Here is a 22,546-nt window from a genome sequence, read left to right as displayed (position 1 = left end):
CAGTATCTCGATTTCCCATGCAGCTGCAACACCCATGCCCTTAGATGCATATTTGCGTATCGAGTCTCATAAAGCAGCCCAACTTTCCATTCCCTTCTCACCACTGTTCGCTTAGTAAGGTTCGGCTGCCTCGAGGCCTGGCTCAGCAGTCGCCAGCCAAATATCTCGTTTTCCTGTGCTGCTGCAGGGTCCATGCCCCTAGACTCATATTTGTGTATCAGGTCTCATAAATCAGCCTTACTTTCCATGCGCTGCATGCCGCTCATAGCTCCGTAGAGTATAGCTGCCTCGTGGCCTGGCTCAGCCGTCAGTGGCTATTTTGGCTCTCATCCATAGGCCTATAGAGCCGTGTCCCACACTAGCCCAGTATCTCAATTTCCTATGCTGCTGCTGCATCCATACCCCTACATGCATATTTGTGTATTGAATCTAATAAAGCAGCCTAACTTTCCATGAGCTACACACAGCTCAGTGCTCCATAGAGTCCAGCAACGAGGTGACCTGATTCAATGGTCAGCAGCCAATTTGCCTTTCATCCATAGGTCTATAGTGCAGGGTCTCACGCTAGCCCAGTATATTTTTTTTACATTTTTGTGCTATGTCCATGTCCCTAGCCATATTTGTATTTATGTACTTACTCACATGCAGTGTGCTTTACAAAATATATTTGGTAATAAAAAATGTACATTTTTGTCTGGCCAGAACTTTTTGACTTGCTTTGATGGTGTCCATTAATTATTGTTATCACTGCTGTAACTATATGTTATACAGCATTCATTGTTTTGAGATACTGGACATTAAATATACATGCTGACAAAAATCAGCCAGTCCATAAGCAAGATAATTGCAAACAAAAAAAGAAGACAAAACAACATGACAGATTCAGGCCTGGCTTAAAGAGAGTGGTGTTGTAGTCAGTTTACAGGCAGTGTGCTATCATGCAAAAGAGAGGATGCGGCTCAGACATAGATCTCCTTCTAAATGCACATGGTAGGTACTTTATATCAACCTTTTTTGAAATGTTACTAGATTGCTACTGTTCCAATGTCAACAGACTGTAACTCTATATGCCTCTGATGAAGCCGTGGGAGGAGCCACAGGGAAACGCGTCAGCATAGCCGCTTTTACCTACTTGCAGGAGGACCATCACCTACCAGTGCTGATGGCTGCTCATATTGTCTCATCATTGCCGGCAGTCAGGACTCCAATATTCCCTAAGACCTAGGGACTTCCACTGCTGCAACGCTGTTTATACACAGATTAGCCCTACTCCACAGGCTGTCAGGTTACCGAGGTGTGTTCCGCTATCATGCTTCTAAGCCAGCTGGACAAACATGCGGCTTTACACACTGCCGCACCTGCTGCACCTGGACCTACAAGCCACGCTGATGTGACTCACTTCCCTTCATCGGCCGGTTAGCTGGAGACACACGCATCCCATAAACATTGTCATTGGAGACACAGGTTATGCTGCTGGACACTGATTCTATCCACACATAGGTGAGAGCCTTTTTAATTCATACCGCACTTATCTCTATTGACTTTCAGCCCAAAGCATCAGTGTACCTGGCTCAATTTTATTATATTGGGATTAATTGTCATCCTAGGATAAGCAGTATAGGAGATCTCCTGAGGAGGGCAGAAAGCTTCAACTCTTCAGCTTACCCAGATTATATACATTGCAATTATTTATTCATGCATGCTAGTAATACTAGCTATTTCAGCACTGCTATTAGTTTTTGACCCTTTCATGCTTTTATTTTTATTTGTTTTGCACTTAATTTATATGTGTACTTATGTCATAATACATGCTAAATATTAAATTATTTTTTATTTATTGATTCAAGAGTACTGAATTTTTTGCGCTGTGAACAACATATATTTTCTTTAGTTCCCTGTGAACTTTATTGGGGGTTTTGACACAACCCCCTATAGCTGGATTACTGGTACTTTATTTTAACTCATTATTCAATTAATTATCAGCGCCTGTATAAGGGATTTTTCTAGATTTTGTAACACTATATGTACTGTATGTGTTGTACCATAGGAGCGTCAAAAATGTTGTGCACCAATTAACGTGTGAGGATGATGAATGTACAGCTTTACAAATAAAATGTAATCTACAATTAGAATATGACCTGGATATCTCCTGTTCCAGCTTCAAACAGATGCGTAAGGAACTGGGATGGACTTTTGGCCCTACAAAGTAAAATAGTGTACAATAACCCACAAATGCACTCTACAATGTACTTCTTTATTCAGTAAACTGTCCTTAATAAATGCACTGAATAACGTGTCTGTAAACTAATAATATTTTTTTTATTCCACAGGATACATCCCATGATAAGGAAAAGAGAGTTGAAGAAGCACGATGGTGGATGGAGACTGGCGAAAAGTTTAAAGATCTAATATTCACAGATTAAACTTTGGTTTCTCTGGAGAGGTTCTCAAGACTGTCCTTCTGGAACTGTGCACATCTCTCAATTAAACCACATCGCAAGCATCCACTAAAGCTCCTTGTATGGGAAGCTATATCTCATGGTGGTGTAGGATCTACAGTATCTTAATTTTTGAAGGTACAGTAATGTTTGTTGTAAAAAATGCATAACACCATACTTAGTGTGTGCTAGTTACTGACCAAACTTTCTCATCTCTTTAGGTATCATGGATAATACTTTCTTCCTAGAACACATACTAGATGGCTGTATGGTGCCATATGTGAGGAAACGCTATCCATTAGTACACCAATTATTCTAGTATAATAATCCTAAAGACTCTGTCTCAGCAAAATTCATAGAAGAGAGAGGTATAAATTGGCAATGCACACCACCAGAGTAAGTATTGTCCTACTGTATTCACTCTTAATTGTACAATAAAGTATGTATTGTACAGTAATTATTCTAGTAAACTTTTTATAAAAGTACTATACTGTGATGACTGCATGAAAAAACATTTTTTTTACTGTCCCATAGGTCACCGGACATGAATCCCATTGAATTGGTCTGGGCCCAGTTGAAGAGGTTCATCAGGTCTGATGTGAAACCAAAAACTAAAAAGAAACTGTTGCATTGGATACTACTGTTTTGGGAAACAGTACTGACACCTGCCCAGTGTAACAATTACATTGGTCATCTGTGTAAAGTATTACCTGTTGTAATCAAAATAAATGGTCAAGCAACTGCTATGTAGCTTGTACAGTACTATATATTTTATATAATTAGTAATGTGCATTATTAATTAAAGCTGCATACTGTAATGTAGTGCTGTAGGTTTTCATTAAGTACTGTATTTTCAAACTGAATTGTTGCTACAGTATCAACAAATTGAGGAAACTTTGTTTATTTTTGCAAAGTAGAGTACTGTATTGTAATAAAATTTCATGTACTGTATTCTTTAAGTAATTTATTTTCTTACTATATTGTTGTTATCAATAAATTGAGGAAGTTTGTCTGTTTATGGTATTTTTACAGAGTACGGTACTATATTGTTATAAACTTTTATGGCCTGCTACGGATTTAAAGCAGATAGCCATTGAGGATCATAGTCCGACAAGAACTGCAAGCTCTTCATGGTCCCAGCACAACTGTGGATAATGTTGGTGGAGCTGTCTATCTGGTAGATACTGTCTATCTATCAACAGGATCCCATAAAAAATACAACACAGGTTGTAAACAAAGTAATTTTTAATAAAACAAAACTTAAAAAAAATTAAATTAAACTTAAAAGAAAATCACAAAACTGGTCTGTGACCAGGTGTTGGGTTCGTCTATAAGAGCCCAATGACCTGCTGAAGTTGCTCTGTGGGGAGATAAAAAAAAATGTACAGTATTACAACACTAATATACAATACTGTACACTACCTGTACAGTATATTGTAAAATCTTGACATCCACTATGGACTGTCACTACTATAAATACAGTAGTTAACCTCTTGTAATGCACCTGCACCTACCTGGCTGTGGGCCCTGGGCCTACTCATGGCTCGACCATGGTCCCCCATAGATGACTGTATTGGAAAATAAAAATACAATATTCACATCACAGTACTGTGCTGTATTATTAATCTTTACATGTTATGGTGCTACAAGGTTTGGCTAGCTTCTAACAAATTATATAAACAAATGAGCACAACAATAAAACAGCTACTGTAAGTAAAAGACAATGCAGGACAAGTACTGTAGAGTACATGGTACAGTATACAGTCAAAATATTGCTGCACCAAAGGTCATGACACTAAATTAAGCATCAGGGTGGCAGACAGATAATAGTCATTAAATTGTGTCATGTGGAGTAAATAATAGTCATTAAATTGTGGGAGGTTACTGTATGTAGGAAGATGATCAGCTAAGTCGGAGACATGTACTGTAAAGTGTTAGAATACCTGTATACAGTATGTATTTAACTCTTTCATTATATCCACAATACCAACATGGACAGAATAGCAACAACCAAAATACCGATATACAGTACTATAAAGCTAGACCAAAATGGAGTAGCCATTTTGTCCCTCCTGTGTAGGCGTACAGATGTGTCCACATACACCTTTGTGAAAATTGAGCCATAGCCTGCCATTCAAGGCATCAGATAACCAGCCCCACCAAGATATAACTGTTGAGACATGTGTAAGGAGGCTGGAATATAGTGTAGTACCACTTTTCAGACAGCAGGTAGCATTTTTAGAAGAAGTATACTGCGGCTGCATAAGTAGAAAGCTGGAGAGGAAGATCCTATACAGTAAGCTGCCTCCCATTGCAGTGACCGACAGGCTTACAAAATGCCCTGCATACTTTGGCTACATATACAGTAAAAGGTTCTACAGGATAGAAAATAGCACTTGGAAATATAGAACCATATTTCATATGCTAAAAAAACTGTTGCTATATTACTAGCTGTATCTAGAACAGAAGCTGTCAGTTTCAGTTCATTTTCACTATGTAAGAGGTTAAAGACTTCAGTATTTGCCTGTAGGTGTTATTGCATAGTGGTAAGGTGACTGCACATCACACCAGGAAATTAGGATTGGAATCTCGGTGTAAACCTATTTATTTTCTCCAAAAAGAAATTTTTATGATTCAATATATATACAATAGAATTCAAAAATTGACCAACATTAATTTATAGTATGTTTATGTCCTTCTCCAGGTAAACCCTTTGCTTTTCTCAACACAGAGGGGAAGGGGGAGGAATTCATTTGTAAATCCCATTTTCATTAGCCCTCCCCCTGTTTTTGTTACTACTCATTAATGTTGCCCTTTGTGTATTGAGACACTTTTTTACATTTGGTCCTTCCCTTCCTCCAAAAATAGCATCTGTTTTCCATGGTTACATTGTAGATTTATTGACTGTAGTGTTACTGGCTGCACAATGTTTTGCTTTCCACTTTGTTATTACAGTAGATTATATATAGCAATCACCCTTGTACTCTCTCCGGCAGCTGAAGTGAACGATGTGCAGCAAAAGCTCCATGATGTTCACCCAATCTATGGTGCAGAATCTAATGATTTGCATATTCATTGGATTGAGTGCGATATGACACAAATGCACAGACCAGGGAGATCCGTGCTACATGCATCTGTGTCATTGACACAGAAGCAAGGACAGGATCAGTGAGACCCCTCAGTGATGCTATGTATTTCAATGACACAGATGCAAGCACGGACCAGGAGATCCATGCTACATGCATCTGTGTCATTGACACAAAGCACAGATGGGATCAAAAAGACCTGTCTGTGTTGCTGTGGTAGAAAAAAAAAAAACCTGTGAAAAAAAAATATAAAATGGCATGCCCCCCCCTCCACAAAAGAGCCCTGGGCTTTTAGTGACCCAGTGCTGTTTTTTTCTTAAATACAGGGGACAAATGACCTAGGGGTCCCCTGTACTTAAGCACAACATGCACTGGGCTAGTCAGAACCAGCCCTGGTTGCCAAAATAAAGGGGCCAAATGACATAGGAGCAGTGTACAACTAGCACTGGGCACTGATCTGGTTCTGGAAATACAGAAAGAAAAAATGATTAGGGTCCCCTTGTATTATTCAGAACCAGCACTGGACTTTTTCTAGCGAGGGGGCTAATGCCACAGCCAGGGGAGCCCTTTCACTGGGCCCCCCAGTCAAAGTATTAACCCTGACTGCTATTCAGACCAGGCCAGGAATCCCTGGGGAGCTAAGAACCCCCCAATCAGGGCCAACTCTTGGGTTGTTTGACCAGTGCGTTCAAACAGGGGAAAAGACCCATAGAGGTTGCACCACTCCCAATATCCTGCTTTCAGTGGGACAGCACTCTCCTGCTGTTCCACCCATGGCCCGAAGTGTCCTGTGGGTGGTTTGTTTGGGAGGTTGGGCACCCCACTGCTGCAGCTGTGTGGTGGAGCCGGATCCCAGATTAGTTGAATGGATGCTGCGCGCATGTGGGCAGCATCCATTAAGTGCCAGGAGAGGGCTGGGGGAAGCCCAGCTAGTGATGAAGTGCTCGGCTCACCCCCAGCTTGATATTACGAGGGTGCATTTTACCTACACAGCACAGGATATGGCTACCCCTGGAGCCAACCCTGCCCAATTAAGGGGTCCCCCTATCCAGGGCTAGGTTGATAGTGTAGTGTAGCGCATTTCAAATAGTTAAAAATATTTTCTTTTGCTGTGAAACTGCAGGTCCCAGCAAGGGTATACAAACGGTAAGCCGGCTGCCTTAATACCGGCAGCTGGCTTCCTGACTGTTATATCCTGGTGAGGGATGAAATGCCGGGCATCTAGATGTAGACGCCTGACATTTCCCCGATGCCAGGAGACAGGCGCCCGGCATCCCGATCGAAGGGATGCTGGGCGCCGCTCACGGGCAGCCATGGGAGGGAGGGTTAGGTTTAGGGCAACCGGGGGGACTTAGGGTTGGGCACCCCCTGGGGGACTTAGTTTTAGGCAGCAGGGAAGGGAGGGGTTAGAGTTAGGCACTTAGAGGGGGGATTAGGGTTAGTAGGGTTAGGCACTTGGGGGGAGGTTAGGGTTAGGCACCCCTAAGGAGGGTTAGGGGGTTAGGTTAGGTTAGAGAATACTTACCTTTCCACAATCGGGATTTCCAGCACTGTCGGGCTTCCACTGCCGGGAACTCTGCTGTTGCCGGCAAGGCACTGCCGGGAATCGAACCGGCGGTATTTCATACTGATTCCCCAGCAAGCCTCCCCCGCAAGCTGGTACATTATGGGCTTGCTGGTACCTGTAGTTCCACAGCAAAAGCAATATTAAAAAACCACAGAACACATACTGTAGACAGTAACATTTTATTAAACATACATGCACTAACACAAGTACACTGGTCCTGACTTCTGGTTCTGAATGTGTCAGGAGGGCTGCTTGTAGTATGCTGCCTAAGTACCAGGTCTTTACAGATCTAATATAGGAGTTTTGCAATTTTTAAGTCCCCTGAGTGCTGCTGTTTTTTTGAACTGCTGGACTGTATCTACTGTAAGCCTCTATAAAATTAACATAAAATATGTATGATTTCAGAAGTCTATTAGTGTATTCTATGTTTAAGTACCTACAGGTACAGTAGTTTACTTTAAAAAATAGAAACATCGGTTAACATTGATGTTCCAGAACAAATGTTTAGGTCTAAACAATCTTTGTAGTCAATGTTAAAAACATTGGTACTTCAGTTCTAATGTTTTCTTTGATATCCTATGTCTAGTGCACACACTCCAAGCACCTATCCTCCCCCCATCCCCATAATTGGCTCTGTGTGCTCCCCTCCCCCAGCCACAGCAATGTGACAGCAGCAGCTCTCCTCCTCCCTCCCCTTCTCTGATCATAGCTGTGGTGGCTCTGTGTGCCTCCGCCCCTACCCAAAACACAGCAACAGCCTTTCTACACTCCACTTCCCCGAACTCCGCCACTAACCCTTGGTCTTACCTTGCTCACAAGTATATAATTTTCCTGCTTGTTGAACATCTAGTTCCAGCTAGAAATATAGCAACAGTCTTTTTTTCAGCATATGAAATATAGAGCCATATTTCCAAGCGCTATTTTCTATGTAATTTATCTAAAATGTGATTTTTATGGCTCCAGTATATGGTTTTGGATCTGAATCTGGTTTTGGATTTTTTTCTTGGGTGTTGTTTTTCGGTTTTGGATCTGGATTTTTTCTTAAAATATCATAAAAACAGCTACAATCACATAAAATTTACCTGTTTTTGTTCCTACAGTATTAATAACCTCAATAACATTTATTTACAGTCATTTCCAATCAATTTTGACCACTTCACAATATCATTCTTTTTTATCTACTAAAGGCCAAAAGGTTGCATCCAGCTAGCTGGGTGACTAAGCTAAGTGACACAGCGGGTGGCACTAACATGTGGCAGTTCAGTTTCTAATTTCCAACATGGATACAGTGTGTTATACAGTGTGGGTTGGATACACCAATAGTGCACTTACAGTGACAGCAGTGCAAGGTGCTGGCGGTGTCCTCAGTACATGGAATGGTAGTGTCCTTAGTGCAGGGTACAGGCAGTGTCAGCAGAGCGGGGGTGCCAGCAGTGTCTTCATTGCAGGTTTGCTGGTTGTGTTGGTAGTGCGGGGTTGCTGATGGTGTCCTCAGTACATGGGATGGCATTGCCGTAGTGCTGGCAGTGTCCTCAGTAAAGGGTACCCGTGATGTCGGCAGTGCCAGTGGTGTCTTCAGTGCAGGTTTGCTGGCTGTGTCAGCAGTGCGGGGGTTGCTGATGGTGTCCTCAGTGCATGGAATGGCAGTGTTGAGGTGCTGGCAGTGTCCTCAGTGAAGGGTACCAGCGGTGTCGCAGAGTGGGGGTGCCAGCAGTGTCTTCATTGCAGGTTTGCTGGCTGTGTCGGCAGTTCAGGGGTTGCTGACGGTGTCCTCAGTGCATGGAATGGCAGTGTTGAGGTGCTGACAGTGTCCTCAGTGAAGGGTACAGCGGTGTCGGCAGTGTGGGGGTGCCAGCGGTGTCTTCAGTGCAGGTTTGCTGGCTGTGTCAGCAGTGCAAGGGTTGCTGACGGTGTCCTCAGTACATGGGATGGCAGCGTTGCAGTGCTGGCAGTGCCCTCAGTAAAGGGTACCCGTGATGTCGGCAGTGCCAGTGGTGTCTTCAGTGCAGGTTTGCTGGCTGTGTCAGCAGTGCGGGGGTTGCTGATGGTGTCCTTAGTACATGGAATGGCAGTTCTGCGGTGCTGGCAGTGTCGTTAGTGAAGGGTACAGCAGTGCCGACAGTGCGGGTTTGCTGGCTGTGTCAGAAGTGCGGGGGTTGCTAACAGTGTCCTCATCATTTTATTCCCATCATCGGTGTCCCAATCATTTTAAAATACTACACTTTGGGCCTCATATATTAACGAGTTTTGTCACCAAAACGAGTGATACATTTCACTGTGTATGATAAATGTTGCTCCAGCCCATCAGCTCCCATCTGTCTACTGTTAGAAAAGTGACAGTTGGGAGCTGATTGGCTTGAGCAACATTTATCATACACAGTGACATTTATCACTCATTTTAGTAATACAACTCGCTAATAAATGGGGGCCTTTGATTGTTTCCTTTTGTGCTCATCATTTTGAGGTAAATATAAGGACACAAAGGGCCTGGATGAAATTGCAGAGCCACACATAAGCGAACACAAGCGTCTGTGCAATTCTGTCCATTTAAAATGCAAATGCAAAAGGAGGTGTCGCACGCCTCCTTGCTCTGCATTTGAGTGTTCTCAGCTCTGCGACTGAGGCCGCAGCCTGGGGTCACCATCAGAACAATTGCGACTGATGGTTGCTGATCTTCCTTAGGCCAGGCTGCGGGAGCTAAAGCTTCCCACAGCCTGGCCGGGTCCTGGCAGCTTGCGAGGCCAGAAAGTCTACATGCACCCATACAGTACAGTCTCTGCCCTCATCCCTCCTGGAAAATGGGGGCCTCTGTTTCCAGGAACGCTGCCAAGGAACATCCCCGCTCCACCTCCAAAACACCATAACCTGTCGATCAGGCTGCGGCCAGGAGACCATGCAAGAAGACTCACAGTCAGAGGGCTGCACATGCTCAGTACACCTCCTGTGCATGCGCAGTCCTCCCACCATCGGACATGTGCGCTAACCATCAAGTTAGCGTACATCTCTGAATCAGGAGCGCCATTCCGAGGGAGTGATATATGTGGGACTATACATAGTGTAAGCCTCCATAAAATAAACATAAAATAAGTATGATTTCAGGAGTCTATTAGTATATTATATGTTTAAGAATCTACAGGTACAGTAGTTTACTTTAAAAAATAGAAACATTAGTTAACATCGATGTTTCAGAACCAACGTTTAGGTCTAAACAATATTTTGTAATTAATGTTAAAAACATTGGTACTGTACTTTCAATGTTGTCTTTTTATGTCCTATCCTTAGTGCACACACTCCAAGCAGCTCTCCCCTCCCCTCATCCCTCATAACAGCATCACTGGCTCTGTGTGCCCCCTTCCCCCTCCCACAACAGTGTAACAGCAGCAGCTCACCTCCTCCTCCTCCTTTCCCTTCTATGAACACAGCAGTGGTGGCTCTGTGTGCCCCTCTCACCCATGGCCAAATTAAGGTCTGTGGGACCCCTGGGCAACAAACGTGTGGGAGCCCCTATTACTAAAAGTTTATATATATATATATATATATATATATATAATATATATATATGGGATGAGCAGGAGGGAGAGCCAAACCCACCTGCATTTCGGGGATCTGGGGTGATCCGAGCCAAGCTATGATCTCCCTGCCTGCCCCGAATCCCTCACCCGAGGCAAAACCTCGCAATCCCGCTGTCGGGTTTTGTATTGAGCGGGCTTACCGCTGATTGGCTGAGAGAGCCATCTGTCATGGCTCTCAGCCAATCAGCGTTAAGCCCATTTTATATGCACAGTTGCACACAGTCAGGAAGCAAAAAAAGATGGTTCCCGCCATCCCCCGCTGCCGACACTGCCAGCACCCCCACTGGCAGAATTGCCATCACCACCGCTGCCAACACTGCTGGCACCCCTGCACTGCTGCCTCACATACTGAGGACACCATCAGCGACCAACACTGCCGGCACTCCCACAGTAAGGACACCACCAGCACCCCTGCACTGCTGAAACTGTCAGCACACATGCACTGAGGACACTGATGGCACCCTCGCTCTGCCGGCACCCTGCATTGAAATAAATGTTATTGAGGTTAAGAGGCTAATAATACTGTAGGAACAAAAACAGGCCCATCTTATGTAATTTTAACAGTTTTTATGATATTTTAAGAAAAAATCCAGATCTACCAAAAAACAAAACACCAAGAAAAAAATCCACAACCAGATTCAGATCCAAAACCAGGGGAGACCCAGAACCAAAACACGGGGGCACACATATATATATATATATATATATATATATATATAAATCACAGGGGCTCTGCACTCACCATAATAACTAATAATAATAATAATCAACATAATAAACAGTGGGGTTTTGGTTCATGAATTGATCAATGCATTTAAGCTTGCAGCCCATCGTCACGGGACCCCACTTTACTGCAAGTCCCTATTCTATTGCTCAGAATTATAACATGGACATAGCTATCACATTAGTGTTAATCTCAGGGTATGCTATCAAGGTTTAAAGCTCACAGCAACTTTGCTTTTAAATGTGAGACAGTTACCAAGCACACATGATGCAAAGCACCTAGGAAAACAGCTGAGACAAGTAAATAACTAGTTAAAAGGGGTGCATGAGATAATGTGATCACAAAAATGATTAATTATAAAAATGAATCATAATAAACAAAAAGCACTAATCCACGGCACTCACCATTCCTAATTTTGGGGTGCAACATTTTTGTGATCACATTTTCTCATGCACCCCTTTTAACTAGTTATTTAACTTGTGTCAGCTGGTTTCTATGATGGCTATGTCCAGGGCCGGATTAACAATGAGGCGGGCGGAGCAGCAGCTCCAAGCCCACCCATTAAAATAGGCCCACAACAACCCCTGCATTGAAGACACTGTTGTGAGGATTTTTTTTCTTTCCTGTTACCATCCCAAACCTTAATCTCCCAGCCACCTGGGCTGAAGCATTGGGCATTCACACACAAACGCCCCCTCCATAATGCCAGCCCCCCCCCCTGGATGTATGAAGCCCCATGAGCCGATTGAAGCTCTGCCCCCAAACCATGATCGAAGCTCCGTTCCCCGATTTTTTCTAAGTTGCAGTCTGGGAGTGGGACTGGCAGTGAAGGTAGGAGGCTGCAGGGCAAAGTGCTATCTCTGCTGTCACTTGTTGGGACAGAACGGCCCCGGCAGTGACATATTTGTGAGTGACTCCCTGACATGCCTTAAACAGGGCTCTCAGTCTTCTGATGGCAGCTCTGCTAGGGGGAAATGATTGGAATAGGAAGGAGGAGTCTGCACTAAGCAAAAGAGGAGCTGGGAGGATTACAGGACGGAGCGGAACAGATGTGCAGGAGTATAAGAACAGCTCAAGGGACCCATAAAATGAGAGTGTGTGCAAGGAGGAGTGGGAGTAGGTGAGCAGAAACAGTGCCTGCTGGCTGGTATTTGTCCAGTCCTGGGGTTTCAGGAGAAGTGGTACCTACTGGGGCAGAATCTAGTGAGTGCTTTTTATCTGCCATTTTTAATTAAAATACTCTCCATTAAAGCCTAATTCCTGCCTAAAGGGTACACTGGGCTGGATTCAGACCCGTTTGCTAGGCTGCATTCGCAAACAGCTGGCCGATTTCCGCTATCTGCGCATGCATATAACACACAGTGCACGTGCGTGAACCAGTCACTGCGATCGGGAAGCAATCGCACGTTGTACACAGACGGCTCGCAAGAATGAGTGACAGGATGAGCCATTTGTGGGTGGTGACGGGGTAGGTCAATGAAAAGCGGGTATGGATGCGCGAACACAGTCATGCCAGTGCATTCTAACAACGTTTCAGGGGGGTGAATAATTAAGACGCAGTGTCATAGTGCATGTCACTTGGCTGTGTTTCACACTGCAGCGATTGCAGTGCTTGCAGTAGGATAGGGACAACCACAAGTGCTGCATGCAGGTCAGATGGTACTGAATGTTACTGATAAATGCATACACTTCCTGGAGATGATGTAACAGGGGCGTATATGTACAATGGGTGCAGGGTGTGCGGGGAACACAGGCCCCTGGGTCCAGGGGGGCCCCGCACCACACACCCTGCACCCATAATATTACTTACCTCTCTGGTGTCCCACATCAGCACAGGGGTCCGGCACTGTAAAACAACTGATAAATGGCCGCGGTGGCCATTTTCCTGTTTGCGCATGCGCAGTACAGGGAAAATGGCCGCCTTGGCCATTTTCCCGGTGCCCTGTGCATACACTATAGACCCTGGGCACACTCTAGTGCCCAGAGTCTATAACTCCGGTGCTGGGATGCGCACAGCTCAGTGTACTGCCGGGCGTGTCGGAGACTGCACACGGGCCCCCTCCTCTCTAGAGATGCCCCTGGTGTGTAACGAGGGGAAAGTGGGTGTCTTACTTACAGTCACCGACTGCATGCTAAGACATAGGACCTCATTCAGAGTCTCTCACAAGATGGGGCCGGATATTGTAATGAAGTGCTCGCACTGCGTCTCGAAAGGACACCCACTATGTTTTTGCGAGCTACGACAAAGTGTGCTCGCAAGTGTCTAAAGACGCCCCCTTGCCACTCGCGACAGACGTCATCTCCAGGAAATGAAGGATTAATCAGGACCATCGAGAGCCATCGGAGCCGCTCGCAGCCCTTGGGGTTGCCTTAGCCTGCCGCAAGCACTGCGATCAGTGCTGGCTGAAATACATTCAGGTGACGTGTACCATAACGCTACTTTGTAAATTATGCACGCCCTTTAAACGGCGGTTTGGTGGCCTGACATGCATTTGCACAACCACTCCCCCATCCACTCCCCCTGTTACCACCCACAAAAGGCCTTTCCTGTCAATCAACTACCGGGAATCACTTCCTGCTCGCAAGCCGTACAAGTGACGGATTTTATGATCGGAAGGACTCGTACGCACATGAGCACAACGAAGTGCACGTATGCGTGGTCTGTTAACATCGGCCGCGTACAAGTGAGCGGCCGCTTGTGAGAGACTCTGAATGAGGTCCATAGTGTGCATAATAATGTCTTACCATGCGATCGCAGGTTTTACATACTTCAGCTGCTGACGGCTGCGTGCGAACGCGTCTTGCGCATCGGGCCCACTATGCAATATGACATTCAGTGAAAAACATATTGCATAGTGCATATGCGGGTGTGTACAAACGATATGTCTGTGAATTACATTGTTCACAGACATATCTGGTCAGACCTGAAGCACAGCCAAAGGTACATCTACTTTTGTGTACTGGAGACCCACCGACCACCTATACACTGGCCTCAGGAACCGCCAACACTGGCATCACAATTAGATGGGCAAATTTTTAATGCCCGTCCAGTTGTGACGTCTTTCCAGACATCGAACTGCCCATTGGTAAGTGTGTATAAAATCGGCCACTTGGTCAGCGGGACTACCGGTAGGCTGCTGGGTCACTTAAGTATGTACAATACTCATCCTAATGTATCATATTTGATGTATTTGTGGCCTAGGATTAGCTACCATGATAGCCACACACCCCTTTATGGTGGTCATGCCCACTGTAGTTGCTTGATATGGAAACCCCCTCTAGAAATCCTGCGTTTGTCCCTGTATAGATAGATCTGCCTGCAACTTGTTGTTTGATTTATCCCACGGCAGGGGCCATGGTGTGTAGCTGTGTATGGCAGTCACTTGGATGCTTGGTGCATTATATGGGGGACCTGATGTTCTCTGTATTATACAGCAGTCACTTCAATACGGTTTTATATGGCAGTCACTGTAATGCACTTTATTATATTGTGGACACTGCAATGTTCTTTATATTATATGGCAGCCACTGCAATGCTCTCTGTATTGAATGACGTTTACCGAGATGCTTTCTGTATTATACAATGGTGACTGCATTACTTGGTGGTCACTGCAATGTATAGTGGTTACAGCAATGCTCTCTGTATGTGTTAATCACTGCGATGCTCTCTACATTATCTGGTGGTCAAGGTGATGTTCTCTGTATAATATGACATTCACTGCGATACTGTATGTATTATATGGTGCTCTCTGTGTTATATGCCAGTCATTGTAAAATACTCTCTGCAGTATATGGCAGTAACTGTAATGTTCTCTGTATAATATTGTGGTCACTGTGGTGCTCTCTGCATTATGTGGCAGTCACTGCGATGTTCTCTTCATTATATGGCGGTCACTGTAATGCTGTCACAAATGGTGTCTGCGAGTTACCTATCTCAGGTGGTGATCGGGATTCAATGGAGACCGGCATGACTGGAACCACAAATGATGTAGATAGCTCTATTTGCAAGATTTGTGTAGCAGTGAAATCTGCCTTTGATGATAGATGACAGGAACATGGAGGAACCGGACGGGGACCAGCAGGAAGACTTGTTGAGTTGAACTGATGAACTAGGAACTTGACTCTGGACTGGAACTATGTGGCTTGAACTGATGAGCTTGGAACTTGACTCTGGACTGGAATAACGTGACAATGGCTGAAGGGAAATCTGGTAATGCTGAGACGAGAGTTAAACAGGGTGATCCGGAAATGCTGTGACAAAGGTTGGAACTCAGGTGCAGGCTGGATTGGATAATTGGGAATTACAGGTTCAGGAAAGAATGGGTAGGTTTGGGATTTAGGTTCATGGAGGGAGTGGGTAGGTAGAAGGAGCAGGAGTTGATCCACAGCAGGAAGCACGATGCAAGTTTGCAGGGTGCCAGGGACCAACCAGGAGTAGGGCTAGCAGAGCACAGGACTAAGTTCAGGAGCACAGGAACTCACTATTAGCTGATGCTAGCAGGTCATCAGGATTGCTGTAGCAGGTTTTCTGGATTGCACCAGGGGTTGCTGTAGCAGGTTTTCTGGATTGCACCAGGGCTTGCTGTAGCAGGTTTTCTGGATGCACTGGGGGTTGCTGTAGCAGGTTTTCTGGATTGCACCAGGGGTTGCTGTTAGCAGGAGTCAGGGATACACTAGAACACAGAACAGCATGAACCATACACCACAGAAGTATCGAGATGTTCAGGCCAAGAATGCTATCAGGGGAGGATATATATATACCCTGGGTCCGGCTGCAATTGGTGGATATGGACAGGTGGTCTGGCAGTAGCATTCTGAGTGGTGGAAGGCACAACATGCAGAGGGAGTACTCATCTCTGCAGCACTGAGAATCAGAACTACACCTGTGATTCCAATCAGGCCTAGCAGTGTTCACAGACAGGAAAGGACCCAGGTGAAATAATCACTGTGGAAGGAATGCATAGAGAAGTGCTGCAGCAGCATGATCAGAACAGCTCCTCCAGTCAAACTACACACACAGATCCATGGGACAGCTGACAGGGGTAAGTCTCAAGGCAAAAAGGTGACAACTAGACAGGGTCGTGACAAATGCTCTGTGATGGTTGTCGCAGCTTAGTATAGGCAGCAATACTTAGCCATTGTGTTTTGCAACAGTTGAGCCTAGATGCTCCATTTGAATAGTGTAGATACCCCGGAATAAATGTAGCAGGTGCTGGCACCTTAAAGTAACGATACTAAAAATGGGATTTTACATTAAACATTTTAGTTTTTACAGTGCTGACAACTCTATGTTATATAGCCAAAGGTGTGCAATATCTACAAGGTGGGTGGATGCCGAGCTGAGTCTTTGCCTGGGGTGAAAGGAAGCCTAGCTTCACCCCTGCATGTATGTATACACATACAAACAAATATTCCCTACACAAAAAACACTTAAACTTTTTCTTGTTATAGCTTGAAGGTAGGCACTAAAAATGCCCTCCATGGAGTTAGCCACACCCACTGCACAAGCCACACTACTTGTGTAGACCACACCCACACCACACAGGTCACTCCCCGCATCACCAATGACACCACCACAGCGATTGTCACACCCCCTTCAGAATCACATTATAGGCCCTTTATAAATTTCAGCTCCAGGCCCATGTGGACATTAATCTGGCACTGGATGTTATAATTCTGAGCAATAGAGTAGGGACTTGCAGTAAAGTGGGGTCCCGTGACAATGGGCTGCAAGCTTAAATGCATTGATCAATTCATGAACCAAAACCCCACTGTTTATTATGTTGATTATTATTATTATTAGTTACTATGGTGAGTGCAGAGCCCCTGTGATTTCTATTTAAACAATGTGGTCACATACTATGTTGCACCCCAAAACTAGGAATGGTGAGTGCCGTGGATTAGTGCTTTATATATATATATATATATATATATATATATATATATATATATAGCAACTGACATACTGACAACTGACATACTGTGTATACTTTACTGTAATAAAGTGGAAAATAAAACATTATGCTTGCAGCTACATTACTGGTCAATGAATGTACAATATGACCATGGAAAATTAGTACAGTTTTGGGAGGAAGGGAGGGACCGAAAGTACAAAAGTGTCTCTAGACATAAAGGGCAGCATTAATAAGTAGTAACAAAACACAGGGGGAGGGCTAATGAAAACTTGATTTGTTGTCTGTGTAAAATGTGCAGACTTTACAAATAAATTCCTCCTCCCTCCCCTTCTGTGTCAGGAGACAAACAATGGGCAGGGTTAATCTGAAAAAGGACATGAACATACCAGTATTTGAACTATAATGTTTATCTATAACCAATACTGTATATGAAATATGGAGCCATATTTACAAGCATTATTTTCTGTTTATCTAAAATGTGATTTTATGGCTCAGTATATGAAATATAGAGCCTATTTTCAAGGGGAAATTTCTACACTAAGAAATCACTACACACACATGCTGTCCTCACTGACTCAGACCCCCACATACAGTAGTGTACATGGTGTTCACACCCTCTAAATGAAATATGATATTATTCTAAAAAGTTTTATTGTTATTACAATAATATTATTGATATTATTGAATTATATAAATTTATTTTTGGAGCAAAAAAAGAAAATGTTTACACTGGGATTCATACCCTAACTGCCAAGTGTGATGTGCAGTGACTTTACCACTATGCCACAGTACCAGTGAATGGGAAGTACAGAATCTGTCTTTTCAGGAACTGATGACAATTTCCTTTTGGCAGTTTTTTTGGTGCTAGTACAGTGTTTCAGCGGCTAGTACAGTGATTTAGCTGCAAATGCATATTGCACCTTAACATAAACACTCCTCAACACTCCTCGTTTGCCCTCTATTAAAATCCAAAGGAGACAATTACTGTATCTTTGCTACATAGGTGGAACACTATTAACTGCTACATTACATGATACACTGGCCACCCAGTGGTGAAAGTATGAATTGCACCACAGACAGCACGGCACAACATATGAGAATTGATGTCTTGCCAAATTGAGAGCCATGGCACAATTTTCAGAAAGGTGTATGTGGACACATCTGTATATATGCTTTATAAAATTATACCACTAAGCTTGTACAGCTGTACTCTCAAGGTTGGTTGGAGCATGAACAAGAGATACTGTACTATATACTGTAGTAGAAGTGCTGGAGCATGGTACTGAATAATATCACTCTGCACAAAGCAAGAGATTAGTGGTGTACTCTCACATATTTTATTTATACAATGCATCAATAAAATGTATCTACAGTATAATAATTTTAAAAGAATTGTATAAATAAAATACACCACTTATTTAATTTATTTATAGAGAGTGACATTATTCAATTCCACGCTCCAGTGCTGCTATTCTAACCAAAATACTGTACCGACACATGCAAATCATGCCATCTTCAAAATCCCAAAACAGTTAAAATACAAACATGGGTACATTATAGTAAGAAGTACAGAAGACTGTAGCAATAAGAATTACTGTAATACATATAAGTGTGTCTGCGCTAATGTTCACTAAAGCACAATTCAATATTCAGAAATCTGTTAAATTCAATTATTTATTCATAGTTAAATACATATAAAAATAGAACTGCAGATCCTGTATTAATAAATGTACAATCAACACTTAAAATATTGGAACAGTGAGCCAAAAAGGAATATATTCAAAATCACAATATCAAAAAGAATTTGCAGGTATAGTGAGCACACAGATAGTTGGATTCTCTCTTGAAAAAAAGAAATGTCTGTGACAGTGTCACAATCGATGTACTGTATATACAGTGATAGTCTCACTTCCCAATTCCCAAGGGGGAAAATCAGCAGAGAATGTCTTATAAGCACAAAGCACTCACCGCTCCCCCGTCTGCTAAACAGTAGTCATTCAGAAATCCTGGAGTGCTCATGTAATATATGGATATTGACATAAATGCAATGTGCCTCTTGTATTAACCAAGAGGACAGTAGCACAGTGTGGAGTGAATACAATGTAATTTCTGTGCTGGCCAAGATAGTGAAAGCACAGCATGGTCTCCTTCCAGCAATGAAGAAACCAGCTCCACAGACTGTCCAGACGCTCACCGTGAGTGCAATCCACAGGGGGTCCGGACACTCTGGCAGACTCTATTCTATAAGCGCATACAATGTGTGCAATGGCACATGCACCAAGGAAAACAACTCCATAAGCTGTTTAGCCGGTCACCATGGGTATGATCCACAAAAGAAATAGTAGAGAGTATCTGCGCACTGAATATAGATGGTTATAACAATCTGCGAGCTGCTGTGTATGATAGCTGACTCTACCAACATTAATAAACCAAAATTTTGTTATACACTGCACTCAGCAGAAAGCTGTATGCCTAAATGTCCAATTGATAATATTACTTGCTGTATATACGAAAAAATATATATATGAATAGTATGTTTGTGAAAAACCAATTAACATGTCACTGTAATTAAATTACGACCACATGTGTAATAGATAAAATAAACGTTCATTTATTTGTATATATAAAATATACTGAGCTGGTTTGTAGATGGGAAAAATGAAAAAATAAAAAATTAAAAATAAAAATGAATGGAAATTAAAAGTTAATCAAAGTCACTGGAATAAGCGACTATAGGTGACAGTCTTGAACAAATATTGATGGCGGCGTCCGCGAGTCATAAACAATATGAAGGTATTGTGGATCGATAGTATGGTGATGATCAGTCAAATGCTTCAGAACTCATTGGACGGCGCTTCACAGTGCAGATGGACAATGACCTGAAGCATACTGCAAAAGCAACCAAAGAGTTTTTTAAGGCTAAAAAGTGGAATGTTATGCAATGGCCAAGTCAATCCCCTGACCTGAATCCAATTGAGCATGCATTTCACTTGATGAAGACAAAACTGAAGGGAAAATGCCCCAAGAACAAGCAGGAACTGAAGGCATTTGCAGTAGAGGCCTGGCAGAGCATCACCAGGGATGAAACCCAGCATCTGGTGATGTCTATGCGTTCCAGACTTCAGGCTGTAATTGCCTGCAAAGGATTTGCAACAAAGTATTAAAAAGTGAAAGTTAGATTTTGGATTGTTTAGTTTGTCCCATTACTTTTGGCCCCTTAAAAAGTGGGATGCACATATAGAAACTGTTGTAATTCCTACACCGTTCACCTGATTTGGATATAATTACCCTCAAATTAAATCTGAAAGTCTGCAGTTAAATCACATCTTGTTTGTTTAATTTCAAAGCCATTGTGGTGGTGAATAGAGGCCAAAATATGAAAATTCTGTCAATGTCCCAATATTTATGGACCTGACTGTAGCTGTTCACATCTACTGTCTTTTTAAATGTATTTGTATGTATTGTATTATCTTCTATAAATATATTTAAATCCAGGAATTCAACTTGTTCCTGATTTGGCGAGGAGAAGAAAGTACCCTTACGGACTTTATCACAACCTTAAATAACAATTCTAATTATTTAAAATTCACTGCCAACTACAGCAAAAAACAAGTTGAATTCATGGATTTAAATATATTTATAGAAGACAATACAATATGACAAAACTGTAATAGAACAAGCACAAAAAGAGGCAGAGGACAAGAATAGAGATGACCTTTTGAGGTATAAAGAAATAGATAAAGAAAAAAACAAACAAGAACTTCTATTTATCACACAATATTCTAAACAAGCTAAAGAATGAAAACACATTTTAAGGAGAAGATGGCCTATCCTTTTAGGTGACGAATCTATAGCAGGATGTATACCATCGAGACCTGTAGTAGTCTACAGAAAAGCACCAGATTTAAGACAAAAGATAGTCCATAATCACATTCTGCCCAGAGTATTGAAACAAACCACTATTGGTGACAATGCACCTAGAAAAGGTTTCTTCTATTGTGGCACCTGTCTAGGTTGCACTAATGCAAATACAAGGAGTACCAAACCAATCACCACAATCCAACACTACTGGAAAAAGATACGAAATAAAGAATAGAATGACCTGCAATAGCAAAGGGATAATTTATATGTTAGAGTGTGACTGCCAGAAACAATACATAGGTAGAACTGTAAGATCATTAAAAACGCGTGTGAGTGAACACATTAGGAATATCAAGAGAGGAGTAGAAGAGCATAACCTCTCACATCTTTTCAAGGTCCACCACAATAGTGACCCAAAATCTCTTAGATTCTTGGGGATAGAAAAAGTGACACCAAATTGGAGGGGGGGAGATTTCAACCACAAAATAAATGTAGCAGAACTAAAATGGATGTATGAACTAAACACCTTCGCTCCACGGGGACATAATGTGGATAATGAAGTAAAGGCCATCATTTGCAAGAAATGAACAAACATTTTTCACATATACAACTAATAGAATGATGTAATAAAATTAAATTATTCCCCCGAAGGAATACATTATGATTTCACTACAATATTACGGTTTTATTTTAAACATTATTAAGGAGGATTATTATTATTGTTTTCAACTCATTTTGTCATACCCTGGTTCATTTTAATTGAAATTAACTTTAGTTTCTAAATACCTAATTCTGCATCTTATGGTATTTATATGTATCCAACGAGATACATATGTTTACACACCATTTTGCATGTCAGCCATTTATTTATTTATTTATTTATTAATTTATTTATTTATCATTGATTGAATTCAATCCATTTATACGTGCAAGGCACTCTTAAACATCAAGCATGAGTTAATCTATGCAGTGGATTGAGTGACAGTTTCTGGTTCCTATGACAACATAGGAACAACCAATCAGATTGAACCAATTTGCTGAACACCTGTCAATACAGGGATTTCCTCTATATATCCAGGCAAGATCAGGACAATGTCATATTATTCCTTGAAGAAGGCTTTACAGAAGCTGAAACGCGTTGGAGGACACCCTGTTTATATGCACTTTTATATCCAAAGGAATTTGCTACTATACATTCACACGGGACTCATTTCATCGCAGCCGCAATCACGTGATCACACCCGGAAGTTGAAGTTGGAAGCAGTTTCCAGGAGAACACTATCCGGGAAGGAGAAGGAACAGTGAGCTGACGGATCCAAGGAGGTAAGTGCATCTCACATTGGAGGGGATTGCGGCATCTGGTGCAAGCCACAACCGCTTACC

At 42.6% G+C, this 22,546-nt stretch overlaps 1 pseudogene; it reads left to right on the top strand.

Annotated features, from left to right (window-relative positions):
- Positions 1-807: 807 nt before the first annotated feature.
- LOC148522183 (uncharacterized) lies at positions 808-22,468 on the top strand (annotated as a pseudogene).
- The last annotated feature ends 78 nt before the right edge of the window (positions 22,469-22,546 follow it).

This window comes from Taudactylus pleione, unplaced genomic scaffold, assembly GCF_031769625.1.
Source record: "Taudactylus pleione unplaced genomic scaffold, aTauple2 ptg000152l, whole genome shotgun sequence".
NCBI classification, from domain to species: Eukaryota; Metazoa; Chordata; class Amphibia; order Anura; family Myobatrachidae; genus Taudactylus; species Taudactylus pleione.
This window is presented reverse-complemented; position numbering and strand designations above follow the sequence as displayed.